This window comes from Heteronotia binoei, chromosome 21 (assembly GCF_032191835.1).
Source record: "Heteronotia binoei isolate CCM8104 ecotype False Entrance Well chromosome 21, APGP_CSIRO_Hbin_v1, whole genome shotgun sequence".
Lineage (NCBI taxonomy): Eukaryota > Metazoa > Chordata > Lepidosauria > Squamata > Gekkonidae > Heteronotia > Heteronotia binoei.
The window spans coordinates 115,587,909-115,600,295 of record NC_083243.1 but is presented as its reverse complement, the minus strand read 5'-3'; the positions used below and the strand labels follow the sequence as shown (position 1 = coordinate 115,600,295).

The 12,387-nt window shown below is 44.4% G+C and overlaps 1 protein-coding gene across 7 annotated transcripts in view; it reads right to left on the bottom strand.

Moving 5' to 3' along the window:
- LOC132589122 (golgin subfamily B member 1-like) overlaps positions 1 to 10,068 on the bottom strand; it is a 95,211-nt gene extending 85,143 nt beyond the window's left edge. For 5 of the 7 annotated variants that reach the window (XM_060261772.1, XM_060261770.1, XM_060261773.1 and 2 more), the window contains exon 1: positions 9,799 to 10,020. The gene's annotated coding sequence lies outside the window, so the exon portion shown is untranslated. Of the gene's footprint in view, positions 1 to 9,798 lie in introns of all 7 variants that reach the window. The other 2 variants (XM_060261768.1, XM_060261774.1) reach the window with 1 other exon arrangement.
- Between the last annotated feature and the right edge of the window lie 2,319 nt (positions 10,069 to 12,387).

Sequence of the window (12,387 nt, the reverse complement as noted above, 5' to 3'; positions counted from 1 at the left end):
AAGTCTCCATGTCTCAGCTTCCTTAGGCGTCCTGCAGCTGCAGGGTTCCTGGGGAAGCCGAGTGGAGGCAGTTTAAATTTCCCATGCCCACAGGACACCTAAGGAGGTCAATCCATGGAAAAATCTGATCCGGAAACTCCAACTGGTGAAGGACGCAGTGCACCTGCTTGCTGCAGCACCTATGTGGGCACGCATGCAACCAGCGCTCTGCCAGCTGCACTGGTTACCAACTGAGTACCGGATCCAGTTCAAGGTCCGGATTCCACTTCAAAGCCCTGAATGGCCTGGGACCAGCATATCTGCGAGACCACTTCTTCCTGTATACTCCCTGAAGAGCTTTACACTCCATGGATCAACATCTGCTGGTAATCCTTGGCCCAAAAGAAGTCCACTTAGTTTCAACCTGGGCCAGGGCATTTTCCATCCTGGCCCCTACCTGATGGAACAAGCTCCCATTGAAGATTAGGACCCTGAAGGGACTGCTGCAGTTCCACAGGGCCTGTAAGACAGAGCTGTTCCACCAGGCATTCAACTGAGGCGGTGGACATTTTGTTATTTTGTGGCCTCCCTGCTGCAGGGGCCCCAGTGAAATATCTTATACCAGCTGGGGGATATATGAAAGGAGTGGAGGCAACTGATACCACCAATTGCAGAATTAGAGTTTGTTTTTAGATTGTTATATTGTTTTTATTATATGAATCTGATTTTAACTTTGTATTATTGATTGCCCAACCCAAATTTTTAGAATAATTAGGTCACTCACCTCCCTTGCATGGGGAACTCAAAAAGACAGTAAATTGGCAATTAGCTGTGAGGCTTTTGCAAGCTATTTTGTGGATCAAATCTTGGTTGCTTTGCCACAACTTGCCGGCTACCATTTTTACAGTAAGAGAACTGAAGGCCCCTTGGCCGTCTTTATGTCCAACAATGGACCATTTCAGTCCGCTCTCCCAGGATGAAGTTGACAGGATCCTGGCTGCTGTGAAACTCACTTCTTGCCCTCTAGGCTCATGTCCATCATGGCTGGTGAAAGCCAGCGGTGATGGAATACAGATCCCCCTGGCAGATATCATAAACTTGTCCCAGAGCTCAGGGACTTTCCCAGGGACTTTAAAAGAGGCTGTGGTGAGAACTCCTTTAAAAAACCAACTCTGGTTTCTACCGACCCAGCCAACTGCCACCCGGTGTTGAACCTTCCATTCCTGGCTAAGTGACAACAGAACAGCTCCAGTCTTTCCTGGATGACTCCTCTGTCCTGGATCCATTCCACCCTGGCTATGGGATGGAGATGGCTTCGGTCGCCCTCACAAATGACATCCAGGGACACGTAGATCAAGGCGAGTCAGCAGTGCTGTTACTGTAAGATCTGACAGCAGCGTTTGACATGGTCAATTAGTCTAATGACCCACTGCCTTGCCGATGTGGAGATACAGGGGATAGTCCTGCGGTGGTTTGCCTCCTTTCTCCACAGTCAGGGACAGAGGATGGCACTTGGCGAGAGGGTTTTACTATGTTACCCTTTGGTATGCGGCATACGTCATGGGGCAATCCTCTCTCCCATGTTATTCAACTTCTATATGTAACCCCTTGTGCAGTTGGTTTGGGGGGTTGTCACCAGTATGCTGATGACACCCATCTATATTCTACCCCAAATATTTTGGCCAAGGGTTTGGAGGCTGTGGCTGGTTTGTTAAAGCAGAGTTGACTAAAATTAAATCCATCAAGGATTGAGATCCTTTGCCTGAGGTGTGTGTGGGGATAAGGGTGGGAGTTCAACTCCCAACTCTTGATGGAGTGTTATTGACACCAACACCAACAGTAAAGAGTCTGGGGTGTGATTTTGGATGCCTTTCAATTGAGGGCCAAATCCCAAATGTTGCTAGATCTGCATTTTACCATCTTTGGAAGGTCAAGCAACTGACTCCCTATCTCTCTTCCCATGACTTCACCACAGTGATCCATGCAACAGTCACCTCCAGACTGTTCTACTGTAACTCACTCTACGCAGGGCTACCCTTGAGACTGACCCAGAAACTTCAAAATGCAGTGGTGCATGTCCTCACCAAGACAACATTAAGAGCATACATACAACCAGTGCTCCACCAGCTGCACTGGCTCCTGATTGAATGCCAGATCAGGTTCAAGGTTATGGCGTTAATCTTTAAAGGCCACCGTGGCCTGGGATCTGCAGGACCATGTCTCACAGTACATCCCTCAAAGAGCCTTGCACTCTATAGACCAATATCTTCTGGCCGAAAAGATATCTGCTTAGCCTCAACCACAGCCAGAACTTTCTCAGCTCTGTTGCAGGCCTGGTGGAACACTTTCAGATCAGGACCCTATGGGACTGTAAAACAGAGATGTTCTGCCAAGCCTATGGTTTAATAGACATTCTTTGTTCTGTGATTCTCTCTTTAGCTAGGCCTATAGTTGAGGTGGCAAAAGTCCATCTAAATCGGCTTCCCCTGCTCTGCCCTGTGCACTGTGTTATTTATCTCATGTCATCTGCTTGCTGCCTCTCTTGCAACCCACTTGCCCTAGTATTAATTACCATCCACAGGCACACATTTATAGAGTTACAGGAACAACTGTTAACTTGTGCCTGATCACCACCTACTTAGTTTACTTGGTGACCTATATAGATTTTAGTGATTGTGCAATTATGTTTTATTGTTTTAAATCTATTGTTTATATATCTATTGCTATAATGCACCCTGAGCCACCTGTGAGGTGGTCCAAATTGAGTGACTGACCCCTAGAGACCCAGAATACAGGGTCCTTGCTAAGGAGAAAGGGGGGGTCTGACCCTCACTCTCCCAGATCCCCTCCTGCATTTCCCACAGAAGTAGTGGAACTGAAGGGAAGGCCTGGGAGAGAGGCTGTTTCAAAAACCTCTAAAAGGTACTTTTTGTCCTCCCATGACCCCTTTTCCTTCATGGACTGAGAACAGGTGTGGGGGAGAAGGGAGGTCACTACCCCCCATCCCCCACCCCCAACACTCATTCTGCCTCCCAACTCCACAGCTGTTCAGACATGTGGCAGCTACAGTGGCACATCTTTTCCCCTCCGATCCTCCACTCAGTCCTTCAGCATGTCTTTCCCCTCAGAGCAGCACGAACACGGCAATCCAGCTGTCACCAATCCAGGGATCAGCTCTCCTCCTCTGCCACACCGGCAGGGGACCACGGAGGGCATCTATGGGCTGCCAGCAGTCTGGTAAGGGTCTGTCTGGGAGGGCCCAGAGCACCTACCCAACCACTGTGTCTTCCTTCTTAACAAAACACCTTGTATCCATGACCGAATAGACATGAGGACCAGAAAGTATAACAATAACAAGTTTACTGTAGGTGCTCAAAACAACAAGTAGTTTTAATTATTAGTGCAACAGTAAAAGGTAGAAACAGTAAAGGTGATGAAAAGAAATAACAGCCTTGATGTGACTAACTAAACATTCCCTTCCTCTAATACCAAGAGACTCACCACCCTTGAATTCCTCCTGCTGCAGCCTCTATCCAGCTCAGCATTCCCAGAGAAAACACACTTCCCTCTCTAGCTGGATTTTTATTGTTTCTTCCCAGGTCCCATCCCTCTCGGCAAGTTTTCGCTCCAAAACTGCTGCCCACCCAATCAGAGGGACACAGAGGGAATCCTGGCAAATGTAGCTACTCTGATACAGGCTACCCTGGAGCCTGTAGGCCTCACTAGGCCTAGGATCATGACTTCCTCTCTCCCCTACCAGCCCCATAACTTTCTTTGCCTTCACTGCCATTCCCTCACCGCCATTATTTTACCTCAGCCTCATAGTCCTGACACCTAACAATTTCCTTTATATTTCTTGACAACTTCAACCACACACTTCACCCTGTGCACCCGCTCACCTGCCCTCAAGCAGCCTCCTGCCTTCCCTCCCTCACACCAGTTGCTTACAGGCCATTTAAGAGCCCTGGATTGGCTGGTTTTGTCCCCTGGGCCATATGTTTGACACCCCTGGTTTAAACAACATCCTGGCTAAAGCTTAGGAGGCTTCATTAACTTTACCTCAGTATAACACACTAATACAGACAGGAGGTAGTAGAAAAGTGGCAGGTGACTGAGTGACTACCACTAAAAAAGAGAGGGACTGATTCTGGAGGAAAGAAAAAATCAGCACAGAGCATACAAAATCCTACCTCTTGGAACCATAGAACTTTTACTCAAATTAGGTTCCAGAGACTTTCCAAAAGCTGCAGCCAGTACGTTGACTTAATAGCTCAAAAAACTGTTGCTTGTAAGGAGCCTCAGAATGAAACATGATATTCTGAAATAAATAGATTCTGCAGAGTAGACAGAAGTTATGAACCTACAATATGAAGCATTATTATACCTCCCCAAATTATAATTCTTGATTCAAGGACTGAAGAATCTAAGCATTAGGGACAGACTCGCAGTTTATATTTGAGCAGGGCTTTTGTTGTAGAAAATGCCCAGCAGGAACTCATTTGCATATCAGGCCAAACCCCCTGATGTTACCATTGTTTTTTGTAGAAAAAGCTCAGCAGGAATTCATTTGTATGTTAGGCAACATCCCCTGACACCAAGCCAGCTGGAACTGCATTCCTGTGTGTTCCTGCTAAAAAAAAAAAGCCCTGTATTTGAGTATACATTAATGCTATTCTCTCACACCACAAAGAAATACATCACCTTCAGGATCCCTGTTATGTAATACGTATAGAATTAACCAAGGGAGCTTTGGAGATTATCCATTTGGCTGTTAGTTCAGCAACAGAACACATGTTGCCAGTCTAATATCCCACATTCAGTCCTTGGTATTTTGTTGGTTTTTTTTAAAAAAAAAAAAAAACCCAAGTAGCACAGCTACTGGAACTAAACATTGGATACAAAACAAAGTTTAAAATCACTCTAAATAGCTATAAAAGAGCAGAATAGCGGTGAACAAAGGCGGGGGGGGTGTCTATGCATCAAAAGAAAACTAACGGTATAGCAGGTGAAACAATGAAGACGGGGGGGGGGGGGGGGAATTAAGCATTCTCCTTCCACTTACTGTTTCAGCATTGATAGCACTGGGATAAACTGACCATTAGACTGATTTAGCAGAAGTACATACGTGTGTGTGTGTGTGCGCGCATGTATGTATGTATGTCAAGCTGTTGTGCAACTGGAGTCTCCCTATTTTGGTCACATATACAAATTAGTCTGGTAGAATCACATCCAGGAAGAACCAGTTCTGTTGCTTCCCAACAGAACTCAGCTGTGCTGGCCCATGCAATATGCCATCTCTTCCACTCAGAGTTTCAAGTCTAATTTTTTTCAAAGATATATGATGTGGGGGCGAACTTTGCAACACACACCAAATAATTGACGCTGGATTGCTAGTATAAAGCATTCTGGAGATGGAAAAAACAAAATAGCCAGCATTGTATTTCGAAGCAAAGTGTTGTTTGTGGAATGAAGGTAAGCACAAGTCAACCTCAGCAAGTGGGAGAAAGTGCACACCGTAGTTTGCACATCCACTTCATGTACCCTTATACACAAATTCTAAATGAAATTGCATAGGATTAAGTCCAATTGTTTTGGTTGGGTTTACCTTCTTACAATGAGCCTAATCCAGCAAGGCCTATTGAAGACTGTGGACAGAGTTACATGAGTACAGCAGGGCTTCTAACTTCCATTTGCAAATAGCAACTGTTTCATGCTAATCTGCTTCAGAAACAGCACTGGAGAGGCGCTATTTAAAAAAGAAAGTTAGATGTCACACAGCACTTGTCACAGTTCTGGACTGGACTGTGTCTTCTAGCTGAAAACTGTCTCTAGCCAAAGATCTTATACATCTTTTATTGGGTATGTAAAATATAAATTAGCAGTCTGAACTAACCTCGGCTGACTCAGAGTCCTCTCAGAGATTGAAAGGTAAGCACAGTCAGCAAGACTATCAAAGAAGATTGGGGGGGTTTATGCACAGGAAAGCACTGGCAAACAACCTCTGCTCATTTATTACCTTGTAAAGCCCATGAGGTTACTATGAGTTGGTCGCAATTTGACAGCACATAATAATCATTATTATTTACTTTTCAAGACTGGCAAGTGTTACAAAACAAGTTGAACACCTAACCTGATTACATTTCTTTTTTTTTTTGGGGGGGGGGTGGAGGTCTGGAATTACGTTAACCAAAATGGGACAGGTTCTTTAGACTTTTCAATAGATTTTTAACCCACTCTTCTCCCAAAAGATCAGGGCAGTTTGCGAAGTTCACTCTCCCCCATCCCCCAGATGATCCTCACAGATAGCCTAGCCTCTAATGCAGGGATGTCAAACATGAAGCCCGAGAGCCAAATCAGGCCCCCGGAGGGCTCCTATCAGGCCCCCATGCAATTGGCTGTCATCTGCTTCCTTCTCCCTCTCGCTTGCATCCTTCTGCATAACAGCTTGCTTTGCAAGGCTTGCTCAAGCACACAGGAGCAACAGAGCAAAACCTCTATTTTTTTCCATTAGGCTGAGGCTCCTCCCTTGAGGAGGACGGGAGGGAAGGCAGAACTTGTTTTTCCAGGCTCTCAATCGCACAGCAGAGCTACTGAGCCAAGCCTTTTTATCAGCTGAGGCTCCCCCCCCCCCCCCAATCGCCTGGGCAATTCCCTGGATCCCATGGGAGAAACACAAAGAAAGCACATTTAAGACCAACAAGTGCTAATGTTTTAAGCATGTTTTAAGGTATATTAAGGTGTGTGTATATATATATATACACACACACACACACTTTTTGTGGTTTTGTCTTTATAAAGTTTATATCTCTGCTACCTACTCTTAAATAGGTACACACGTGGCTTGGCCAGACATGGCCCGGCCCAACCCGACATGGCTCGGCCCAACAAGATCTCATTTATGTCAGATCCAGCCCTCATAACAAATGAGTTTGACACCCCTGCTCTAATGTGACACCTTCCAGTGTGTTCCCTAGCATCTACTTCCTTCTCCAAAACATCTCTTCCCAAAAACCTTACTAGGGCAAAATGCTTCAGGAGCCTAGAAAAATCACCTTTATTTCTTTAGGGTGCTCCCATTCAGAACAGCTGCCTCCATCATAGGAGGACTCAGATCCTCCCCAGCAATCTGTCACTGACCCCCCACCCCCACCCTGCAGCCACTTCATCATGGCACATTTTCTATATACACAACACTGTGAAAGATAGCAGAATAAATTTGTATGTCATCATCACACTCACAGCCAATCCCAGAACTTGTGACAATATAGACATGCATTTGATGTTTGCAAACAGTCCTATACTGAAGTGCTAGTTCCAGGAAAGTAAACATACTTAAAGCAACGTGAAGCATGTTAAAAAGACACCTGAGGCTGCGGGGCACTATACTCTTTTCAAAACAACTTTTATTTCCATACTCTAGGCTCAGCACATATATATTTGGGAGAATAAATAATTTTATACTTGATTATTCACTGCCATTGGAATAATTTTGCTCCTATCCTCAGTTTTTTCTAGGCCTTGTTTGGATATTCATACTCTTTGAACCTAACAGTTGTATATACAAAAACACAGGCTAACTAATACACAGTATTACTCACAGCATTAGCTGCTATTTTTCTTACATGTTGCATATTCACAGCTTTCCAAACACAGTTATTTTGCCTCAACTAAATAACAAGTTCAATCATAAATATTATACCAAAAGCAGCTCTATATAGGCATAAGACTATTTTTATATTAGTGTGTTTTTATAATTGAAGTGGGGGAACACTTTGAAACTGATCTGTGAAAGAGAATATAACAGCGAATTTTACACTGAGCATTCCCATTGTCAAAAACAGTGTATGCAACCAAAACCAAAGTGCACTTATTTTTGTTAATAAACTTTTTAAAATCAAACTAATAGATGGCATGTGTCCTATCTGAACAAGCTTTATTAAGAATATATCAAATAATTTTTGTCAACCCAGAAATTGCCATAAGAACTTTTTATATTTAAAAAAAAAATCCCTAGGAAGGCAGTATTTGAAGTGTTTTGTCAATGCTTTTAAAACTCAAGGATTCGATCCTATGCACATTTACTTGACAGAAGGCAATACTGCACTCAATAATAATTACTTCTGATAAGAACCAGACAGGAACAAGTTTCATAAATATCCAGCTAAAGACAAATTCTGACTACTTTAAAATAACCTAAATATCAAAAAGAAAGATGTTTTGAAAGAACCAAAGGAAAGGAGGAACCAAAGTTGGTATTGCAGGCTGAATAAAGAAAAAATAGGATAACTTGGCATGTTTTTAAGCAATTAAAATTAAAACTTAATGATATAAAGAAGGCCTTTTACTTTTGTTTTCCTGACAGTTTCTTGTCATTACTTTCAGAACACATTCTTTCTACTACTGATGAATGTATGATGCTCAAGCAGAGAAAGTTTTTTTCTCGTTACATCCACAGTGGATGTACAATTTCTGGAAATTGTACAATTTCTGGATGCTACAATTTCTGGAAAATTAACAAGACTGATGAAGTTTAAGTATCCCAAGAAATAAGAGAACTAATTGTATGAAAAAAGGCACATTCACATAGATTTTTGTGTGTGTGCATCACAGAGTCCTCTGCAGATTGCTGCCTATAAAGCCTCAGAACTATTTTTAATACTCAAGTGAATGCATGGTATTTAAAAGCAAAAATCCACAGACTGCCAGTGCTTTACTATGAATGCCATAATCTACAAACCGACTGTCTCCTCCCAGCTATAAATCCCTCATTTAAAAAACCTCATCTGCTCTAACAAGGAAAGAAAACAAAAACAAAGAAAAGTATCTGCTCCTACCTCTCTGTCTGAACAACTACCATTGTAATTTACATGAATTTGCTTTGATCACTGCATTTTTTAAAAGCCACAGATCATGTTTTATTATTTATGTCTGCATATTTGTTTGTAAATATTCCTTTACATAAAGAAACCTATTTGGCACTCACTGTAATTTCTCTTACTTAAGCTGCAAAGTATACATAAGTCTGTATATAGAATTTTTAAAAGGCTCCAGTCACACACACAATTGTTGTGGACCACAAAAGCTTATACCCAGAATTAAACTTTATTGGTCTTAAAGGGGTCACTGGACTCAAACTTTGTTCTCACACCCTATTATTCTTCCCCGTTTTTCTGCCCTAGCACATGGGACTAAAGCTACAGCATCTCTGTCTAGATGGTGTCCAGCTCTTTCCCAATAACAAGGTTGCCTATCTGTATAATGCAAATGAAAATTCCAAATCAGCACTCTATCCTGAGTGCTGGCTATAGCTGCTTCCAAAGATAGGCCCCTGCATGACATTGCAGCAATCCTAAACATAGTTACCCGGGAGTCAGTCCCACTGAGCTTAGTGGTCCTTATTAGTGCGTAGGCATGGCGATGATCCCACTGATCATCTACTCCACAAACCTTACAATTTGGGACAGAACTGTCTTGTTGCACTGATCCTTGAATGACAGCTGGCTGGCAATCCTCGCTTGGGATGCCCAATTACACACAAATGTGATCTGATTGTTCCAACGCAATCTTTCCGCATAGAGCTGCACAAGACAAAGAGAAAAGAAGACCTCTACGCAGGTGCCCATTGAAACGGGGCTCTCCTAGGAGGCCTCTGCTTCGGGACGGTAAGAGGCTGCTAGAGGCAAAGGCAGGCGCACCCCCTTTAAGGGGCGGTGCTTAAAGCAGGTAACACTTCCGGTTTGGACAATAGGCGACCTCTCCCGTCTCTCCAAACTAAGCCCGGAGAAGAAGGGGCAAGGGACACCCGCCTCACCCACTTACCTGCCAGGACGGCAGAGGGAACCTGGCCCCGCTCAGCCCTCAGGGAGAGGGCAGGGGGAGAGACCTGAGCGTAGAGACCGCCCCCTACAGGCAGCCTCTCCGGCTCTTCTTTGGCCCAGTCCTGGCAGCCCATAGGCCAGCCGGGACCATCATCCCGACACCAGCAACACGGCTGCCGGAACAGAAGCTGGCTGCGGCGGCCGTACGACGCGCAAGGCTTGCACACGTCAATGCGTGCGCAACCTCGAGCGGAGCCAATGGCGAACGAGCGAAGCAGCTGTCGTTGTCCCGCCCCTTTCTTCCCCCGCTGTTAGTGCAGCCAAACATTTCCACCCACCTGCAGAACCAGCAGCCCCTGGCGGCCCTAAGGACTCATTGCATTAAGGACAGGTGGGTTTCCTGAATGACTTTAAGAGGTGCCCTGTAGCCTTTGGACTGTTTCCTGCGGAATTGCGCGGGGAATTGGAAAACAGATTGTGGAAAGAATTTAACTTCTTGGAAAGCTTATCCGGCTTCTGCAGTCGAGGCAACAGAGATTTGGAACAAAAAAGCGACCTTGCAGGTATCGTGGCAGAAAGTTATAGGGTTGTCCGTTCTTGGTGATGAAATGCTTGAATATTTCGGGGGTGGATCCTGAGGAGGATGGAGGTTGAGGAGGGGAGGGACTTCATCAGGATACAATGGTGGAGTCCTCCCTCCAAAACAACCCTTTTTTCCAGGGGGACTGATTTCTATTGCCTGAAGATCAATTATAATAGCGGGAGATCTCTAGGCCCCACCTGAAGGTTGGCAACCCTAGTTGAGTTCATTTTGGTCAGACATGACGTATTTAGCGAGAATAAATGATACAAGACTGTTGTGTGTGCGTGGTGCTTTTCAACGCAAAACTAGAGCTTCGGCCTCTTTACAAAGAGCGTCCGGGAAGATGAGTAGTCTGGAAGGAGGGTTTCACACAACGCACACACACACCGCCCCTCTTCCCCTTCTGGAGAACGACGTGTACCTCAGGCAGGAGAGGAATTATTCCTCTCTGTTCTAGCCGAGCCCAGTGGTGCCCCTCCCAGCCTCAAATGCCCCGCCCCCTTCCTTGCATAGTGGTGTAGATCTCAGAGCATGTAGGCCTGGTTAAGATGTCTACAAGAAAAAAGAACTTTTGTGACCTTGGGTTTCTCATTGCTTAAGTCAGAACTATGCATGCACAAACCCTGTTTGAATGTAAACTTCGAGAGAGAGAGAGAGAGATTCTCTAGGTACGATCCTTTTGTACAGGACAACTATTTTTATTTCCCCACACACACATAACTCCTTTGAGTTGGGAAAGGTGACAGAAAGATTTCATTACACTGCAGTGCATAGTAAAATTAACAGTATTTCTTGTGTTAAATTTCCAGAAATCCTCATCAGTCTGAAGACTTCATCTCTTTATAATATCTGTAGTTGGGCTGGTGTATGTTATGTATATATCAAATGCTGTTATCCGTGTTATTGTCCCAACAGCAAGCTCTGTTCTGCAGGCTGGGGGGGGAGGGGGTGTGTGTGTTATAGCATTGCCACTAGAGGTCCTCTCAACCTTCTAAAAGCCATCTTTAAGGAATAGTGAGGCAAAGCTTCTATTTTTCAAGATATTCTCTATCACAAAGAGCAGTGTTCTAAAGAAGGCTAAGGTAAAAGGTCTATCATATGCAGTATTCTCCTCCATTTTCAGAACAGCCTAAAACTAAAACACGCAATCTGTTTACCTCACATAAATATATCTTTTTTTATCACCCACACTGACAGAAATGAATGATTTCTAAAATGTGAATCACTGCATTCAGGCTTTGGCTATGGCCAAAGGAAATCATTCTGCACACATTCCGCCACACTCTTAATTTGCCCCATGGCTTTGTCTGCCCATCATTTGTGTGTTTAAGTAATGGAAAACAAGTTCCAGAACTGAGCACTAATGACCCCCATAAAAGGCAAGCCTAAGGATCCCTGTGGTGCAGAGTGGTAAGCGGCAGTACTGCAGTCCAGGCTCTGCTCACAATCTCGGTTTGATCCCGGCGGAAGCTGGGTTCAGGTAGCCAGCGCAAGGTTGACTCAACCTTACTGAGGTTGGTAAAATGAGTACCCAGCTTGCTGAGGGTAAAGTGTAGATGACTGGAGAAGGCAATGACAAACCAGCCTGTTAAAAAGTCTGCCATGAAAACGTGATACAACATCACCCCAGAGTCGGAAATGACTTGGTGCTTGCACAGGGGACTACCTTTACCTTTTACTCCACAGGACTATTGTACAGATAAAAAAGGAGAAGAGGAGAATAATGTGAGCTGCTGTGGTTCCCACTGTGGAGAAAAGTAGGGTATAAGTGAAATAAATAAAAAATAAATATAGTTAAAGACAGAAAGCAGATAAAGGTAGGTTGGTGAATGACTGAGAAGGACAAAATGAGGCGGGGAGAGGATGTGGAGGTTGCTGGAACAACAAACGAAGGAAATAATGTGGGGAGGGAGATACAAAAAAAAGTGAGATGCCATTCCACAAGTCCTTGACGGGTTGCTACCATGAAGTGTGGCCTTGTAGCCAGCCCCACATAACTGGCCACAG